Source organism: Suncus etruscus, chromosome 5 (assembly GCF_024139225.1).
Source record: "Suncus etruscus isolate mSunEtr1 chromosome 5, mSunEtr1.pri.cur, whole genome shotgun sequence".
NCBI lineage: Eukaryota > Metazoa > Chordata > Mammalia > Eulipotyphla > Soricidae > Suncus > Suncus etruscus.
Genome location: NC_064852.1, coordinates 23124182 through 23130768, shown reverse-complemented (window position 1 = coordinate 23130768; position 6587 = coordinate 23124182). Strand labels below are relative to the sequence as shown.

The window sequence follows — 6587 nt, the reverse complement described above, 5'->3', positions numbered from 1 at the left end:
TACTGAATTTCATAGGCACGGGTACATGCATAAGCACACATACACACTGTTAGACCTTTAATGATCATGCTGATCTTGAATTTAGGGGTGGAGGAGGGTATCCCTACATGGCCAGGAAATCCCTCTCCCTGTCCCCAAGCGGGAGGGGGGGGTCTGTATCCAGGCAAGGGAGTCTGTGTCCAAGCATGGCCGTTCAGATCTTCCCACTTCACACACCCAGCCCTTCGTTGGCACAGTGAGTCAGCCCAGAGGCTGGTGGAGTGAAGCTGGGGAGGAGCCTGTGAACCCAAGTGGAACAAACAATCCTCATCCAAGTTCAAACCTCACATGACCAAAGTTGCCTGCGGGTTTACAAACTCCATCTCAGTGGCTCTGGTGCCTTATTTCTCGTGAATTCAGAATGGCTGAGGGTGGTGGGAGTAATGGTTTGGAGGTGGTGTGCAAGATTTATGATTCCTCAGCACCCTAGACCCCAGAAAGCTGCTCTCCTGCTGATTTTTCTTCATTCTTAGTAAGTTTTGTACACATATTACCTGTGTGCCTAATTGAATGGATGAATGAGTTTTCATAAACACAATAACTGATGTGGAATTTTCTAGGTAACATCATTTAGGACAAGGAATGGGATATCCCCAACATCTCAAGTCCATCCATGTTATCTGTTCTCTTCCCAACTATCCTACAGCACTGATTCACCCATTTTGCCCATCACTGACTGCTTCACCCAACTCTGGTCTACAGCCATTGTCTCTATGACCTATTTGATGTTGATGCTGTGAAGTCTGTTTCCTTTTAGCATTTTTACCTGGGAAAGAATCTACTTCCCCCCTTCTCCTATCCTGGACTTCATGCTGCTTCAAGTCTGAACGTCATTCGAGTTTGTATGGCTCTTGAGTACTCCAGGGAATTCCTGTTGGCAGCCACCCTAGGGGAAAAAAAAACCATGTTGATCACAGATATGAGGGCACATGTCTGCCCAGCTTCCAAATGCTTGTGACCACTTGCAACTGTCTCATTGAAGCACAGTTGGTTTTCTTTTTTTTTTAACCAATTTTCATTTGGCTCACAATACTGCAGAACTTTGAGGGGTACAGTATCAGACATTCTCTGTGTACAGGACTCCCTTGCCCCTTACTCTTCTCCCCAGAAAGCTCCCTCACTCTATTTCCTTCACCTAGCCCTTTTTCCTGCTGTAATCACCATAATTTTTGCCAAGTCTGGGATGAGTTTGGTGTTTGGAGCCTATATGTCTGCCTTAATGATTCATGTTGTACAGGTGAATGTCTTTCTTTCCTCATCTATTATACTTGGTGGAGCACCTGGCATCATCCATAACTTCTTCATTTTTGAGTTTAAGCATTTCACCAAAAGGTGCTAAGAAATCCTCTGCTAACTGCTCTATAAAATTGGTGAGCTTCCTCAAATCTGTCCCAAGACCAGCATTCAAGTCCATCCTGGTGATTGGCATTGACAGGCATTGACTGTTTTCAACACCCACTCCAAACACTCAGCCTTCTTGTCTGCTCACTTATTTTCTGTTTTGGGCTGTTTTTACCAATTTATGCAAATAACATACTGACTAGTGCCTGTGATTCAAGAGCATTCAATTTCTTTTCATTTGGAATTCAGTGATGTTCAGGAGTTATTCCTGGATTTTTGCTCAGGAATCACTTCTGGTGAGTTTGGGGACCATATGAGATGCTGGGGGTTGAACCCAGGTTGGCCACATGCAAAGCAAGTGCTTTACCTGCTGTACTATCTCTCCAGCTTCAGGCTCAGCAAATGTAAATGAAAATGCTTCTCAAGATGGAGAGATAGCACAGAAGTGAAGGTGCTTGCCTAACATCCTGTTAACCCTAGTTTGATTTCTCAGCCTCATATGAGATTCCCTAATCACTGCCACAAGTCACTCCTTGTACATACAGTCCATCAGTATGGGGCATGTGGTATGAAGAGCTGAAAAGATGAGACAGACTATTGATTGATGGTCAATAGCAATTTTATTGGGCTGCCTCTGCTTTTTGTATTTATCCTATTTGACTGGTGTATGTCTAGGTAACTAGATCCACATAACTAATAGCCAAAGTAGATAATCAACAGGGTCAAAAAAAAAAAAAAGGAACAAAGAAAATAGAATGTGAACAAATGTAAAGATATGTGTCTGCTGCAAAGAATTGGAAGTAAGATATTTGCATAAGAAAACCAAGGATGTTTGTCTGCAGCTAAGTTTAATTGTAATAATTATCTTGGGAATGGTTGGATTCATATGGGCACGAGTGCTGGGTTCAATGTTAACCCAGAGTAAGCTGTCTTCAGGGCTGTTGCCTGAGTTTCTGGAGTTTTCTCATGGATGACCATATCAGAATGCTAGGCCTTGGTCATGCCTGGACTTCAAAACCAGAAATAGCCCCTGAGCACCATTGTGGGTCTAATCCTCCACACCAAAGAAAGTTATTTTCTTGCCTTCAGTGTGAATAGCTGCATTTTATTTTTTGCAGAATATGGACATTAGCCTCCAATGCACACCTTAGAGAGGACTTGTATCTCCAGTGGATAGACCTTTTGTTAGCACTAGTTCCATGTCTGAGCAGGCCTCATTGTGCATTTCTCTGGAAGCTGCATGTCAGTAGTCTGGAGTATATTGTCCTAGAAGTAGGGAGCAGGATCAAAGAATGCTGCATTTAAAATGCTAATGGATTGGATTGGAGAAAGAGCTCAATGGGCTTTATCTATGTGACTCCCAGCTTCCATGGTGTTACATTCCAACAACATGTAGTTCCCCAAGCATCACTGGGGTAACATCCTGAGTACAGAGCCTGGAATAGGCCCCAAGGATTACTGGGTGTGGCCCTAAAACAAAAATTAAATAAAGTAGTAATGAAAGCTCATCAAGATGATGGTGGTAGCCCAGGCTCAAGGAGGATATGGAATATTATTGTGTAAAATGGAAAGGATAGCCAGATTTCACAAACACTTGGGAACCTTTATGAAATCTCAAGTGCCCACTACTAATTTAGCAGTTCTCTAATAACCATCATAACTATTTATCTCAGGTAAAGAATGGCAAAGTGATAACCCTGAAAAAGAGTCACAAAGTGTTAAAGAAAGCTCAGCGGAGGACAATTTTGCAGAGATGGCAAGATGAACTCAACAGAAGTAAGAATCATAAAGGAAAGATTTTTGTTGAAAATACCATTGACTTGGAGGGCTTTCCTTCAGATTTCTACTACATTAATGAATACAAGCCAGTTCCTGTAATCAGCCTAGTAAACAAAGTGACCTTTGGCTATTCATGCATAAATTGCTTCTTCGAGAAGTGTTGTCCTGCAGAAGCTGGAGTTCTTTTGGCTTATAATAAAAATCAACAAATGAACACCCCACCTTGTACTCCCATGTATGACTGCAACTCAAGGTGTCAGTGTGGACTAGATTGTCCCAATAGGATTGTATACAAAAGTACACCATATTCACTTTGCATTTATGAACTTGCAATGGCTTTGGCAGGGGTATTAAAAACTCCTGTGAAAATCAAACAGATGAATTTTGTCATTGAGTATGTCAAAGAGCTAATCACAAATGAAGACCCTAAAAGGCGGCAGCCAGCAGTTGTATGACAACAGAGAAATCACATACCTCTCTTATCTGGACCATGAACCTGATAGATTCACAGTGGATACAGCTAGATATGAAAATATATCCTATTTTGTGAATCACAGTTGTGACCCAAATCTTCAGGTCTTCAATGTTTTCGTTGAGAACTTTGATATTCATTTCTCATGACCAGCATTATTTTCCACAAGAACCACAATGTTGGTAGAGTTTACTTCTGATTATCAAATGAAAGATTCTGGAGATATATATTCTGATTTTGTTGACCAAAGTCCAGCCAAAAAGAGAATGATAATGGCATGCGATATAGAGCTGTAACATGCAGAAGGTACCTCAACAGAATCTTCAGAAAATGTTGAAATTATAGTTTTGGTTTTTGTTAATGTTAACATTATTTAGAATATTTAGAACTCTTCCTATTATTAAGATTATAACCAGAGTTGATGGATAGTTTATGTTCCATATTATTGGCCAAATACATTTCTGATGCTTCTGGGGAAAAAAACCCCACAAGATTACAGACTACTTCAAAAGAAATTTTTTCATGTGTCTTTTGGCCATTTGTATTTCTTCTTTGAGGAAGTCTGTTCATTTCTTATCCCCATTTTTGATGGGCTTAGATGTTTTTTCTTGTTAAATTCTTTCAGTACCTTGTATATCATAGATATTAACCCATTATCTGATGTGTATTGGGTGAATAGTTTCTCCCATTCTGTGAGTGGCCTTTGTATTCTAGTCACTATTTTCTTTGAGGTTCAGAAGCTTCTCAGTTTAATATAGTCCCATCTGGTTATCTTCACTTCCACTTGTTTGGAGAGTGATGGTTCCTCCTTGAAGATGCCTCTGGTCTTAATGTCATAAAATGTTTTACCTATGTATTCCTCCATATATCTTTTGGTTCTGGGTCTGATATCAAGGTCTTTAATGCATTTGGATTTGACCTTTGTGCATGGTGTTAGATAGAGGTCTGAGTTTGCTTTTTTGCATGTGGCTGACCAGATGTCCCAAAACCACTTGTTGAAGAGGCTTTCCTTGCTCCATTTTGCATTTCTTACCCCTTTATCAAAGATTAATTGATTGTATGTCTGGAGAACATTCTCTGAATACTCAAGTCAATTCCACTGATCTGAGGGTCTTTCTTTATTCCAATATCATGTTGTTTTAATGACTATTGCCTTGTAGTACAATTTAAAGTTGGGGAAAGTGATGCCTCTCATCTTCTTTTTCCTTAGGGTTGTTTTAGCTATTCATGTGTGTTTATTGTTCCAAATAAATTTCAGGAGTGTTTGAGTCACTTCTTTGAAGAATTTCAAGGAAGATGAAAATCAAAACAACAATGAGGTACCATCTCACGCCGCAAAGATTGACATGCATCATAAAGATCAAAAACAATCAGTGGTGGGGGGTATGGAGAGAAAGAAACTCTCATTCACTGATGTTGGAAATGCCATCTTGTCCAGCCTTTATGGAAAGAAATATGGAGGTTCCTCAAAAATCTGAAAATTAAGCTCCATATAATCCAGCTATACCACTTCTAGGGATATACCCTAAGAATACAAAAACACAACACAAAAATGTTTTCTCACAGCTATTTACAATAGCCAGAATCTGGAAATAACCCAGATGCCGACAACAGATGAGTGGCTAAAGAAACCGTAGTATGGAAATGAGGTGGTAGCACCGTGGTAGGGTATTTGCCTTGCATGTGGCTGACTCAAGACAGATGTAGGTTTGATCCTCAGCATCCCATATGGTCTCCCAAGCCAGGATTGATTTCTGAGCACAGAGCCATGGGTAACCCCTGAGCATTGCTGAGTGTGGACCAAAAAAAAAAAAAAAAAAAAAAAAACAAAAAGAAAAACAAAAAGTAAGAACCACAATGGAATACTATACTGCTGTCAGGAAAAATGAAGTCATGAAATTTTTCTATACATGGATGATCATGGAAACTATTATGCTGAGTGAAATAAGTCAGAGGGAGAGAGAAAGACAGAATTGTCTCACTCATTTATAGGTGTTAAGAAATATAAAAGACGTTATTGTAATAATATCCAAAGACAATAGAGATGAGGGCTAAAAGGACCTTCCCATGACATGCTGCTTGCCATAAAGTGTTGAGTTCAGTTAGAGAAATAAGTACACTGTCAACTATCACTACAATGTTAGTGAGTGAAAGAAATAGAATATCTGTCTCAAATATAGGCAGGGGGTGAGGGAAAAGGAAGATGGGGGGCATTGGTAATGGGAATGTTGCACTGTTGGGGAGTGTTCTTTTTTTTTATAAACGAAACCCAAACATGTTTGTAATCATGGTGCTTAAATATATTAATTAAAAAATAAATAAATAAATAAAAGAGGGTTATTTGTGTGTGTTAGATAAAAATTTAGAAGGAAACCAACTTCTAGATCATAAGGGGTCTGTGTGAATAGAGAAAAGTTGTTATAATTCGACATGCCACATGCATATGTTTTTACATACATATATATACATATATATATATATATCTTGAATTTCTAAAGGTAGAGCCCAATCCTTTGGGGCAAATAGCTAATTTTTATTTTTTGTTATAGTTATTTCTGTTGAGTTCTACTCATGATGCTTATATTTGATACAAATAGGCAATATTGATTTATACTTTTTTTTATTATCATGAAAAATTGGGCCCTTACTTATACAGAAATTAAACATGTTTGAAAAACATCATGTTGATTCTAGAATAAACTTTGAAGAAAAACTGTTTGGGGTGTGCTTTTATTTATATTTTATTATTGTTTAATAAATTTCCCATTTGAGTACTTTCTTAATTTTTATTTTCACTATTAGACATTTAACTTTCTGAAGTGCTATTTCCATTTTACAATTTCTTCCAGTTGTAGAATTTGGTTTATTGTATGCCCAATTTTCCCTTTGCCATGATGCTTTTGTTTAAAAGGTCGCATATTATTTTTTATCTCTCTGAGAATAGAAAACTAGACCT

The 6587-nt window shown here is 38.5% G+C and overlaps 1 pseudogene; it reads left to right on the top strand.

Annotated features, from left to right (window-relative positions):
* Window positions 1–2924: 2924 nt before the first annotated feature.
* Window positions 2925–3927, top strand: LOC126009283 (histone-lysine N-methyltransferase SUV39H2-like; annotated as a pseudogene).
* The last annotated feature ends 2660 nt before the right edge of the window (window positions 3928–6587 follow it).